We start from the raw sequence: 13,598 nt of genomic DNA, 5'->3' as shown, positions 1-13,598 counted from the left end.
ATCTATAATAACAAATTCAACATGCCAGCATTGTTTAAGTATATGTATAGCCTATACATCCTTAACGCAATGAGTTATTGAAATATTTCAATTTATTTCATATAGAATAGAAATTCGTACATTTCTCTGGGATTGCAATTTTACATCCCAGATTATTCGAATATTTTATTTACATTTTTTAATTATTATCGAATAACATTTAAGACTCTATGATTATTACTAAGTTACTGGTTGGAATCTAATTATGGATGATGGGATCTGTTCGACCCGTCAAACGTCTGGGAGGAAAAATGGAAATTAAAAAGTTTCGTTCGTGTTTAAACGAGGCGTTAAGACGTTGTTTATGTGGATCGGCTTAGGATTTACGGCGCCGAAGAATATATATCCGCGCTTTACTATGGTTTATGATCCAACGTTACGGCTGCTGAAGGAAGACCCCTCACCAATAATACGTTCAACGTGACGGATATTTACAGTTATAAAAGAAAGATGAAACTGTAGGTAACGAACGGTCGTCTTTATTTCTAAGAAGGAAACACAGCCTCTGTCCAAAATTAAGAAATAGAACAGCGCAATTTCCAGGCTTCTCTTTCCACTAAATCTCGTTTTCGTTAATCACGTCCAATTTAGTTTAGCCGATTAGAATCGTTCTCTGAGGAATCTGCAGAATTCGTATCGAGGACCAATCGTCATGAATCGCACGACAAAAATCTGGGCTTCCAGATAAAAATTTTCCAAAAATTCTGAGAAAATTTACTTTGACTTACTTAGTTCCAGTCTTTTATTCGATCTTAGCGAAGCAGTTTTTATCGCGTCATAAAAGTAATCTCGCCCAGCCGTAAACACGGCACGTCCAGGCAGCCCTGGTTTATCGGCGAATATTTCCAGAATTCCTGGCATCAACAGAGTCTATTAGTCCCATCGGGATGAAATTCTCGCAAGAAAAATTGTCACACGTCCATCGAAGAAACGAGTGTACAATTTATTTATCACGCTTCGTCCGTACGAACCAATTACACATTTGATTGGAACTGATATCAGATTCTCTTATGAACTTTCCCTCCGTTGGAAACGGAATATTAAAGTTTACAGTGAAGAAAGTTGCGACGTGGTTCACTTTGAACTTTTCATTCTCCCTCAGTCGGGTAGACTTTCTTTACCGAAGTATCGCCGATACGCGCCGGAGGACACATTGTTGTAGCTGCATTCCAGACTTTTACGGAGAAGATCCTGATTCGATTGTTACCGAAGTAAAGGTAGAACGTAGACGGAAAATATCTGGGAAAGTCGTGATGACGTTGTTTCGATTTGGAGATAAAACCTTTGTAACCAATGTTTACGTTATCCGTCCAATTATACGTAGAGAAATTCGGAGCCAGAAGTCGAACGTGAGCTACCTTCATGTCGTGGGTGGGTGGGTGCCTCCTGAAGGAGAGCTTGAAGGGAAATAGTACAAAAGTTGGAGGATCCTTGAGCTAAAAAGTATCCCTTCTCTTTCTGGTCATTCTGTATTCATTCTATCGACTCTGAATAAAACCTCAGTATTTATTAATTAGGTATTTATTATTTTAATTAACACTAGAAAGATTGAAACTTAGTATATACCTATATTGCCCAAAAGCAGTCAAAATGACTGCATTGTGAAAGAATAATGTGTAAAGAAATTTGTCTAAAATTAATTTTTAATATTTTTTATATTATTTACAGTCATATAACAAGTTATTAGTGAATGTTAACAATAAAAAAAAAATTTACTTCACTTGGGAAAAAATAATTTATGCATTATTATTTATATATTTACCCAAAAGCAGTCAAAATGACTTCCTTGGGCAATCTAGTGTTAATCCACGAATCCTATCGCGTTTCATACCTGAGGAAATGATTCTACACATAATTACCAGTAGATTTAATTTTACGAAGACGTATTAATCACACAAAACTCCTATGACTACAACACTCGAATTCCTTAAGTCCCTAGAGTATATAAACCCCTCTAGAAAAAACGTACGATATTAATTCGATAATGCGAAACAGTATTTAATCAGTAGAGTGTACATAGGATAACGTGCACGCGTTGATGCGCGTCCGACAAACTCTTTGGTTGAGGTTCGCACTTGCCGGGCGGTTCGAGAAGCTAATTAAAAGTAATCCCTCGCGTTTGCGATGAGCCGTTAATTAAGGGGCGGGGGGANGCGCGAAGCTCGGCGCCGATTATCCCCACGGGGATTACCACAGATTTTCTTCCCCTTGTTCCGGCGGCCGCCCGCCCCGTGGCTCCAATCTGTTTGCTTCACGGCAGCAGAAATTAACTAACTGAAGATGTTTTTTTTTTTTTGCGGAGCACGCATCGCCGTATGTTCTCGCGTGGAATCTTTCCTGAACCAAGCGAAAGTAATAAAGATAAAATATGGTTAAAAAGTTTCGAGATGCTTCCTTCTCCGTGGATATTGTGGGATCCGTTATTAACGAAGGAGAGACGCGTCTTCCACGATTGGCTGGGAACGAATTAACCCGCGGCGTAATGAACGAATCGGAAGGGCGGACGGTCTTACCGTGGCCGACGTAATTTCCAGCCGGAGACAAATATGTTTATCAACGCGTTTCTTGAAGAAAATGTCGTTCGTGGGGTTTCGTAATAAGGAGCCGTAAATTACGAGCGTTATCTGCCACGGCTAGGGGTTGATGAACGCTCCTCGTGATTCTAAGAGGACTCGAATTTGACTTGGAAATTATCGTCTACCGTATTTATTTCCCCTCATAAGCTACGAGGCTGTTACATTCATAAAACAAGGGTACGTTGAATAATTTTATAAAAGTCGAACGATGACGAATGGAAACTTGAGAAATTCTTCTCGGGGGCGTATCATAATTTTCAACCGGATATCTGGACGGTTTCACCCGGGGGCGAGGAGCAGAGGAAAAAAAAAAGCCGAATGGAACGTCGGTGGAGAAACACGAAAAGGCCGATGAAAGATGCACCGGGGGTGCAAATAAATTGGAAACGTCCGGCCACAGGTTACAGGGGCTGCTACGCGGGAAGATATATAGGACCTCTTAAATACTGGAACCTGCCGCTCGACGGGATCGTTGCCGGAGAAAGCCGCTTTCAAAGAGACTCGCGTCTCGCCGATAGGGCGCTTTGCACCCCCTCTCGAAAATATCGGGAAATTCATTAATACCCGATTCGCAGCTTCCGGTCAAATAAACTTCACGCGACCGAGCGAAATTTACAGCGACGAACAAGTGAAAAATCGACGCTTCTCGTGTCGAGGACTCGACAGTCGATAGCTTCCCCTGTCGACATTTCCACTTGTTATACTGCAGTTACCAAAAAGTAAAACGACTCGTTTCGTTACTCTCTCGCGTGATTGGAGTCGCGAAACTTAGAGGTGACAGATGAAGAATGAAATTGGGACTTCATTAAAAATGATTTATGCATCAACTAGTTTTTAATAGAGACTCTCGCAGGACCGTGACAGAATAAATGTTGACTTGAATCTGCTTATTCTAATTATAAGTTAAGTAACTAATTTCCAAACACGTAGGATGAATGAATTTGCGACTTACTAAACTAGAAGTCCAACAAATAATTAGATCTGAATGAAAATGCATTCTAGAAGGACGCGCGTCGTATTATACGGGTAATAACATCGGCCGTCTCTTTCTACTCGTCCCCTGATGTAACGACTGTTTCCGCGTATTTCGAAATTCTATATCCTGTTCATTTTCAGTATCTGCCAACGGCGAGAGCCACTAATTTTTACGAGTAACTTCATTCCGAGGGGACGAACGTCGCGCGGTTCATCCCCAAGCCACGTAGTCGGCCTCCGGCCCCGACGCGCGCCGCCGGAAACCCTGTTCGCCCGGTTCTTTTGCATATGGAAACGTATTATCCATCGCCACGTAGAAATCACGCCGGCGGAATAGCAAAAATCTCCGCGCGAGTCACGTCAAACAGAATTAGCCGCACCGCGTTTCTTTCCACGTTTGTTTGCCAAACGATCGAATTCGCGCTTTTTATCAAGCGTCTCTTATTCGACGCGTGCATCCGTTCGTGTCAAGAGTCAATCGTTTTTAATTTTACGATCAGATTTTCCACACAAATTATACGAGTAATTATTTTCTAAATATTGATCTTACTTGGAAATTGCAAGGGGACATGATCAAGAACGAGCCCGGGTTGTCCCGAGCTGTGAGTAAGTAACGGCTGAAGCATGGGAGATCGAGGAAGCGGTCCATTCTCGGCTGATGCGATTTCGTGCCCGGAGTTTGTCGGAGGAACGTCAGGTGTGCGGCCGGAAACACGTCGACGCCCTTCGGTCGATTCGCTCTACGTCGCGACGCGTTTACGGATTTCCGACGAATTCAATTTCTTCGTCGGCCTTAATCCCCGCCGCTGGCTGATCCCCTTTGTCCGGCGTCGGAGTATCGGAGTCCCGTAATCCTGAGACAAATTTAAGACGCCGCCGATGCCCCGGCAAATTTCGTTCCCTCGTGCACTCTGATCCCCGCTGCGATCGGTTAACGACGTTTCGCGAATCCTCTTTCCACGAAATCGTCGAAGGAACAGTTGCGAACGAGGTTCTCTCGGTCGGACGCCAGTCGGACATACGATTGCCAGTGTCGAATCGGGACGCGTCAGAGCATTAATGAAGCGATCCAGGACGATCGTTTATCCTCCGTAGCGGAGTTTTCAGGTCGAGGATGATCCGAGAGGGAAACGTGTACTCGAGTGGCACTCGGCTATCTCCGGGCCTTTGTTCGGCTCTGTCCTCCGTGCTTCCAGGTTCAATTTCTTTTGTACCGCGTTTTACCCAACGCTAGAGAAACCTACTGGAACCCTCGCGCCCTTCCTTCCTCCCGTTTTTCTCCCCCTCGCGCATTGTTGGTTATCGTCGACTCGCGGCGTTCGCCCGAGATATCTGACAGCACCACTTGATCATCGCTTTAACGCACTGTTAATCCCACGCACTTGACGATCTTCCACGAAATTTAAAAAACTATTCAAATAATATTTATTTATTTTTTTAACACACCAATGATTCCTAAATAGTTTAAAGTGTACAGCTAGTAACAACGAAATTGACCCAGCTACGTGCATGTGTTAGTCTCCCTTAGGGGGACAAAATTCAAAACGAGTAATAAGTCAACATCTTATTTTTTCGATGCTCCATCTCGCATTGATATTGTNGAAATTAACACATGCACGTAGCTGGCTCAATTTTGTTGTTACTATCTGTACTCTAAGAATGGGGCAAAGATAATAAGGAATAATAATTATAGTGTGTTTAGATTAATTTGGAAATGCGTGAAGCAATGTAAATTAGAAACTGGCTCTAATTCTTCTCTGATCGGAATCCTGTCAATTTCATTCTTCTCGCACTATAAATTACATTGGACGTCGTGTCGCACTTTAGCTAATTGACCATCCATACGGCGTCGCATTTACCGACTCATTTGCCTCGCGTGGGAGGAGTGTCTATCCGAACGAATGAAATTTTGCGGCTGTCTTTCCGGCGTCGATACCAACTAATTAATAATAAATCAGTCCCTCGCACCCGGTAATGGATGGTTTTACCAGGTTCGATCGGCGTTCACGTATCACGGCGGGCTCCATGTCGTCCCGATAACGTCGTTATCAGTGCACATGGGTTACAGGGCCCACGTGCGTTTGTCATATCTGCATTCGCGACGTCGACGTGACCGTTCAAGCATCCAGTTTTCGATCCACCCTCCCAGGCCTGCCCCGCCGCCACCCGACGTCGAGATTTTCAACGTGCCAATATTCAATTTGCAAGGATAATCCTGTTTTTCGAATCGTTTCAACTTGCAAACCCTGCGCGAAAAATTCCATCGCAGCTTCGTCGCACGAATCAAGTTCGCATAGTGCTCGGTTGTTTCTTCGTAATTTAATGGGTTGATTAAATTAGTCAGAGCTCGGAGCCCGGCTGATCCTGCTCCATTATCATGACTCCTCGTGGAAGCCAGGCATTTTTCAACATCGTGAATTCTTCATCGCGCTCGAAATGCATCTGCCAGGTGACTCCCAACTACTTTACTCCCCGACCCGATGATACTTCGTAACAGTTCCGAGAATTGTGCTTTCCAATTTGCAGCCAAGATCCGGTCTGTGTGTAAAAAAGCAAACCTGTTAGATGAGAGAGTGGTCCAAGTTTCTCAGGAAAGAATTGAAAATCCTCTGCGAGGTCGTCGTATATCAAGTTCGCGCGGGCTGCTTTCGATGAAACTCGTCGTCGGGGATAAAGCGGCACGGAGAAAATATTTTTCAATTCGGCCAATAATATTCACGTGCTCCTATAATACACTCGTCCATCATTCTCGAGCGTAAATAAATCCGCGTGATATTTCATTCTGTTTGAGATAGAGAAGCTGCGTGAAAAACAGTCGACCGTTCCGGTACCTTTGAATGGTCACTCTATCTTTTTGAAGGTAACATTTATCAGACGAAATTACCAAATTGTGCCTAAAAAAAAAATAGTAAAATATACAGACCGAGTATGACAATCATTTATTATCGTTTTATCGATTATATAAAAATTATTTATCATATTATTATATATCAATTATATAAAATGCTTAGAAAATTAAAATATCGTTGAGAGAAGCGTACACACAATTTAATGTTAATCTGTCGAACAAATCCAGTGATCGATATTTAACTAATGTTAGTTTATCAGTTGTTGAGTTTATTCGATGAATAAATTAGTAATTCAGCGATCGCAGCTTATGCAAAGCACGTTATTTGTCTAAACTAACTCACGGTGATATAATAATAGCGGGTTCATTATCGCGTTTTATGCTTCTAATGCTATTATTCGAAGAATCGATTTGATGAAATTCGGATTAATACCGAGGAATTCAGTGAATTGCACGTCCCAATTTCTCACTGGCTTGTTCTGTTCGTCGCATTAAAATTATAGAGTAGGTAAGAAATTGGAACATTTGCCACGAGGCGAAAGTAGAATCGAAGAAATTCGGCGAAGCAAAGGCTTGACAAGGGTCGGTGAAAAAGCGTTAAGCGATCGATTCTAACGAAGGGACCAATAGTCGGTAACGATGTGCAGCAAAAACGAATGAGCTTTCAGCCGCTATATATAAAATTTGTCTAATGGCTCGGAGAGCGCGGGTCCCCCTTCCTCCTTCCGCTCTTCCTTTGCTCTATTTCCAGCGGCGTACCTCCGGCTCGGTGGCTGACCTTTCTTTCCCTTTCTCATCCTTTGTGCCCTCCGACCCTCGCGCCCGTTCCAACTCCCACCGACGACCACTCCGAGCTCCTTCGCCACTGACGCCTTTCACCTTTCTCCGCGAGTGCGCCGGAGAGTTTGAAAGAACTTAAAATAAACGACGCGCGCTACAGCCACCGTTTCCCCCGTCCGTCGACAATACTCTCTCGCTCCCTCTCGTCATTGTTGCCTCTGACGAGCCGAAACTTCTGTTTCTGACCAACCGTTCCTCCGATTTCTGTCTCCTGGATCTTATACAGAATGCCAGCTCTGCTCTCGAATTCATTCCCTCTCAATAGCTCACTGCGCATTCACCGTCCAACGAGATTCGACATTTTTAATTATGAATCTTAATAATGGCGTTCGTTTATAGCAGAAATCTGAAGAAGGACTTAAATACTCATAACGAAATTTAGGCAGTAGCTTCCTTCTGTATTCCAAAATATTATATTTATTTATAAAACAAACAATATTATTCAAAATAATTACAAGATTTTTGCTACTTGAAAATTTGTGGGTTTTTCAAAATCCTATTGGGATAAAATCTGTTTTTACATTTATATATTCACTAAGAGTGTCCATCATTTAGCGACTTAGTTTTCGTTCATGTTTCTATTCTATACATACTAAATTTTATACACTATAATAAATGCAGGCGAAGGTACGATGTGGGGATACTAATACTGAATATCAGGATATTTCTATGCACCGTAAGCTCACTCTGGATTACACAGGTCGTAACTATTTCATACAACTCCAGACTCTATATTAAATACACTCTCATACATTCCACTATTTATCTTCTATTAAAGATTCACGTGATGGTACATATATTTTTTTTATACCGATGATTTTCAATACATTAAATCGTAATTCGAGATTCGATTCTTGAATTAGAACAACGATATTTTTCTCGGAGCTAAACTGCGCGGTTTGGAGATTCATCAACCGGTAATGGTAATTTCCCGCAGCACCGTCAGGCGTTTCCGCTGCGGACGTCTTCGAGAGGGTGGAACACACGACGAACCCGACGACATCCACGGACCAGTCGGTGAAACCAAACGCCCGCCGGGATTCGCGGCTATTTGCATTCCCTATCTCTGTAGTTAATCGTTACTCGGTAAACAAGCGTGTCCGTGTTCCGGCTGGCGCAGTCCATCGAGATTAACGGGTCCTATACAGGGTGGCCCGTTTTCACCCGGCGCGCTTTGTCGTGTAATCAACCACGCCATTATGCGTCGTGGTACACGCGTCCCGAATTGTTTTCCGTGGGATCCACGCACATCCCCGCGTTTCCCGGCGCTGTGCCTCGATCGAAATGGACTCCGTTTTCAACTGAAACAGAGTAGATTTTAATCGGCATCATTATTAAATCCATCCATCGTTCCTCGATTATGAATTCACGAGGTCTCATAACTAGCGAGATGTTTAATTAAAGCTTTTAAAGGGTGCTCGGTCTCTCTTATTCTTCTGTACCCGGTGTCAAGGTCGCGAAACCCAGGGCATGGGGACGCATTAATCAAACGTGTTTCACGTTGATTAAAATCGGTGCGCGGTCTTCGCAGTTTGAATTGTAGCCACGACGGCCCCGTGTGTACGGACGTATTAAAAACGCGCACCGTCATCGTGAAATCACGGAACGTGGAATTATTAAACAGTCGATTAAAAGCATCGGGCCCTGCTGGTAATGCATCACGCTGGTATACGGCGCCGGGCTACGCCACCGGTCCCGTAATTACCTCAAATGGTTTTTCCAATGGAACGCGTAATTACGTTAAAGGATTGCAGACAGGCCGTAAAATTAAAAATCATATTAACCTCGAACACGTAGGCCGTCGAATCGGCCATTAACCGTGACTAATTGAAATCCGACTTAACGAACCGTGGCGTCGCGGAACCAACCCTCGATTCAAATGTTCAAATCCCAGTTTCGAATAATCACTGAATTTATCGACCGAACTTCGAATCACTCTGCTCACTCCTCATTAGCTCATCTTATTCTATTAGATAGATCAAAACGTACAAACGAATAAATAATATTTAAGCACATAACAATAATATACAGGGTGTCTCAGCTAAAGGAGGCCACCAAAATGTCTCGTTTATTTTTAATCGCACAAAAAATATTTAGAACTTGATTTAAATGGTAGCAATATTTATTATATAACATTATACGTATTAACGTACTATTATATAACGATGGTAATGATAACGAATGGAATTCTAAATATTTTTTGTCGGATTAAAAATAAAGGAGATATTTAGGTGACCTCCTTTAGCTGAGACACCCTGTATAATATTATTTACGTGACATTTGTTGCAAAACTGTAATACAAAAATTGTAAACTAATTTGGAACTCTGCCAAGAACACTAAATGGGCATTGATGTTTAATATGAGAGACAAGCGTGTTCGACTGACTATCTAAAGCTTACACAGAGAGAGCGAAGGGGATAGTAATATATAGGGGCTGCATGTCGCGGATTTTGGTTCATCATTATGGAAGTCTCGGAGCGTGGTCGCATCGAAGAAGCTTCCATCCCTGATAACGCCGGTCTAACGCTATGAATATCCGTCTATTCAGCTGGCCGTGTTTACCTGCAGTTCGACCACCACCGAGGATCACGTAAGGAATCGCTACGTGGACGTTCTGTTAATTGTCCCTCGATGTAATTAGTTCTCGTCTTAACTACGATTATTACAAAATACATATGAATTAAAAAATTTGGTTTATTATCAAGTTCCTCGTCTCCTTTTAATTAAGTGGTTTTCATAGAACCTTTACTCTTCAATTCTCCTTAGAAAAAATAAAATTCAGAATGAATTTTTATTCGATTAGAATAAACCTCGAGTAAACTATCGATGATGGTTCACGTTGGAACAATTGCGAACGAGGACGGTATTTAAGAGACTTCAAGAAGCGTTCGTAGCGTCTCCTTTGATTGCCCTTCGCCCTCAAGAGTTTCATTGATCGAACGTTTGCTTACGGCTTTGTCACTGAGATCAGACAGGAAATTGCATGTGACACGTTTGTTACATCTATCTTAATTTCCCTTTAATTTATCATTGATCAGGATTTACCTCGGCACTTTAAAAATGTTCATTAAAAATTCAATTATTTATCAGACCGGAATTTATTTTGCTGTGTGCGTTTAAATCTCGTGATAATTAAACGCATACAACAAAATAAATTCCAGTCTGATAAATAATTTTTCTGAACGTTTTCTACTGAATCTTTTCGCACGGAACTGCAATTACATTGAATGGAAAGCGCGCAGTGGAAGTAGAAGCGTTTGACGTCTGCGGAGTTCGTTTCCACGCGACATTTGCGAACGCGATCGTCGTCGGTCGCGAAAGTATCGTCCCCGCGGGATTCCCTTATCGTTTACAAATCGCGGCAATTCGCCGGGGATCGGTTGTAAGGCGGTGTTTCGAATCGTTTCTGGGAACGCTGTAAATTCATGACGCATCGATTCCAGGGAAACGACGAGCCCGGCTTTGCCTGGGGAACGCCGGAAATGGTCGGGATCGCCTCGTCGTCGTCGATCAATGGATCGGCGTGCGCGGCGCGGCTCGTTTGCCCCGACAAATGACGCGGCGAACAATCTTGTCCGCGTCCGCCAGGCCCCGGAACGCGTCTAGTATCGTCGACCATTAACTCTCGCGATACTTTTCTGGCGAGCGAGAATTTTTGTTAAACTTCCTCCCTTTATCTGTTACCGTTCCGTGGAACTTAAACGAGTCGAGTTTCACGGAAACTTCTCCGAGTACAAACATCGTTTACGAAACGAAAACTTATGTTCTCTACATTATTTATCGTCGTTGAAGTTACAAAGAGCCGCGCGTCCGCGGCAAGTTCGATCCGATGGCTGATGAAATATGTATAGAAAGAAATTTGACTGTTCACCGGTAACGATAATAATTCAACATTGGGAGGAGCGAGTCATTATAAAATCAGAGGTGGCTGGTTTCTCATCAGGAAGTTCGCAACTCCGCTGGTTAACAAGTTCCCCGTTAAGAAACATAAATTTCTCGGTTGGCCAGGGGGGTGGAGAGGAGAGAGAGAGAGAGAGAGAGAGAGAGAGAGAGAAAAAAATGGAAAACCACGACCGTTGTAAATTTCATCTGGCCAAGTTAACCCCGTTGGAAAGAACAAGAAACATTTGTATAACGTCCCGGATATAATATACTTAGGTATTTCTGAAGAAATTACTATCCTCAGGCGCGCGAGATTACGCATCTCCTTTAACCCCGGGTCGCTCAGTGCACGCGGCAACTCGGTACATACTTACTTGACTGATGCGGATTTGCATAATAAGAAAGTTGTCGAACTGCCTCGGGCTAAATTGTCACTTATTGTTGCTCGGATTTCCACGACGAAACGTCGCGTCGGCTTAACTTTGAGCCGAGGCTCGACGCTTTGATTAAACAGTAATTCGCAGATCGTTCGACTGTTCCTACCAACTTTTCGGTTGATTAAAATCCGTCGGAAGTAATAGAAAACGCACTCGGTTTTCATTAAATAATAGATAGACGTATTCACTAAAAATTGACGCTCGAGCTTTCATCGATTTCACGTGTATTGAAAATTGTTCAGTACTGTAGACACGGAAATTTTCGATTCGATTCAACCGAAAACTGTAACAGGCCACGTCCGATGATCACATTTCTACGAATTCGAATCGACTATATATGTGTACTTTAGAATCCGCACGAACGTTAGCTTTACCTTTGTACCTTCCTGTGCTCTACGTTTCAGGTTTAATTTAGATCCGTTTTTATAAGTCTTCCATGTATGTATTCTTTTAGTCGATCTGAACGAATATTACGAAAATAAAATGTGTAAACTGAAGAGATTCCTATTTCCGCTTCAAAATGGAGAATAAACGTAGCGAGGAATTGTTAGAATACTTATATTATTTGTGTGTTCCTTAGGTTTCTTAATAACTTTATTACTCGGGAGATTTACTTTATGACCACACAACTTTATTACTTCTTTGGTTATACATACGCAACTACTACAAGAAGGAAGTGAAGCTTAACAGTTACGGATATAACCGGAACTTTACATAAAAGTCTAGGTAGCGCTGCTGATAGACGCGCGGTGTCTACAGTATTTTAAATCTGAAGTATTTTTAATACATTCCAACAGGAATTCTAGTCGTTTTTAAACGATACACCTGAGACCTTAGGTATGAACGTGATATAAACAGGCAACGTCGGTGGTCTCGAATTGCAAGGAGGAAACAAGAAATGCTAATCGACGTGCCTTTGACGGCTACGGGAAACCATTAGCTCCTATCCGCGTTTTCGTTGACCGCCCCTCGGCCGCCCTCCGTTCCTCGTCCGCTCGTGGGAAAATCGTAATGCACGACGACGAGACGGAAGTTTTCAATCTCGCTAATCGATGTCTCGAAACTTCTTCGCCGGATCCAGGGACTTTGAAACTTCTTGCCGGTCGTGCCGAGAAGGATCGAGGGATCGCGGACGCTGGCTGGGGGATGATTCATGAACGAAAGAACTCCGATACTTCCGTTTGCAATTCTAAAGTAAAGCGATCTCCGATTCCGACGAATTCAATTGACGTATTAGCGATCGATACGGCGGAATCACGATTTATGCAAAAGACGTTATCTATAAATATTATCGATTCGTACATTTCGTTGTTGTACGCCTGTTTGCGTTAATGTGTTTCGGACGATGAGTGTCCAAGTTTGAAACGGACGGAAAGAGTCGATTCGGAAGGAGGTCAGAGCTCGCCGGACCCCGTGCAGATAACCTCTGGGGGTGAAACGCCGCGGGTGTAAACCCCCATTAAGCATTTCCAAGCTGTAACTGCGCCTCGGTCGGACTTCTTACTTTCTAATGAATATAAATATCCGCCGTCCTTTCCTCTCCCGTTCTTCTTTCACCGGCACTTGCCCCACTGTTTTCCCTCCTATTTCACTTGCGCGTCTCTTCTCGGTAAACTCACTTCTGGCCCGGCCCCCATATAATTGTTTCCGAGCGAACTCGCAGACTTCCAGATAAAGTTCCTATTATTTTACTAACAACTCTCTCCCTCCTCTCTCTTTACCCAAACTCCACGGGTGGGTCTCTCTCGGTTGCACTAAAACAGTTTCGGAGGGAGGGTCTCTACGTTGACCGCACGTTCGCTCGATAAAATCTTGCACGAGTTTCGGCAGGCATTTGTTCGACCCTTTTCACGAGGGACGATGTTTGCTCTGGTTAACAAAGGGGCCAACGAAAGGGTTAATGAACAGGTACAACGTTGCTCGTCTACCAATGAACGGGGCAAGGATTCCTCGACTATCACCTCGCGATAGCTTCCATCCGAACACCATAATACATGATA

The 13,598-nt window shown here is 43.1% G+C and overlaps 1 protein-coding gene across 4 annotated transcripts in view; it reads left to right on the top strand.

Moving 5' to 3' along the window:
• Window positions 1-13,598, top strand: part of LOC108622014 (uncharacterized) — a 68,690-nt gene that overhangs the window by 4,628 nt on the left and 50,464 nt on the right. The window lies entirely within an intron of this gene.

Source organism: Ceratina calcarata, unplaced genomic scaffold (assembly GCF_001652005.2).
Source record: "Ceratina calcarata isolate Rehan_Ccalc_2016 unplaced genomic scaffold, ASM165200v1 scaffold197, whole genome shotgun sequence".
Taxonomy (NCBI): domain Eukaryota; kingdom Metazoa; phylum Arthropoda; class Insecta; order Hymenoptera; family Apidae; genus Ceratina; species Ceratina calcarata.
This window is presented reverse-complemented; position numbering and strand designations above follow the sequence as displayed.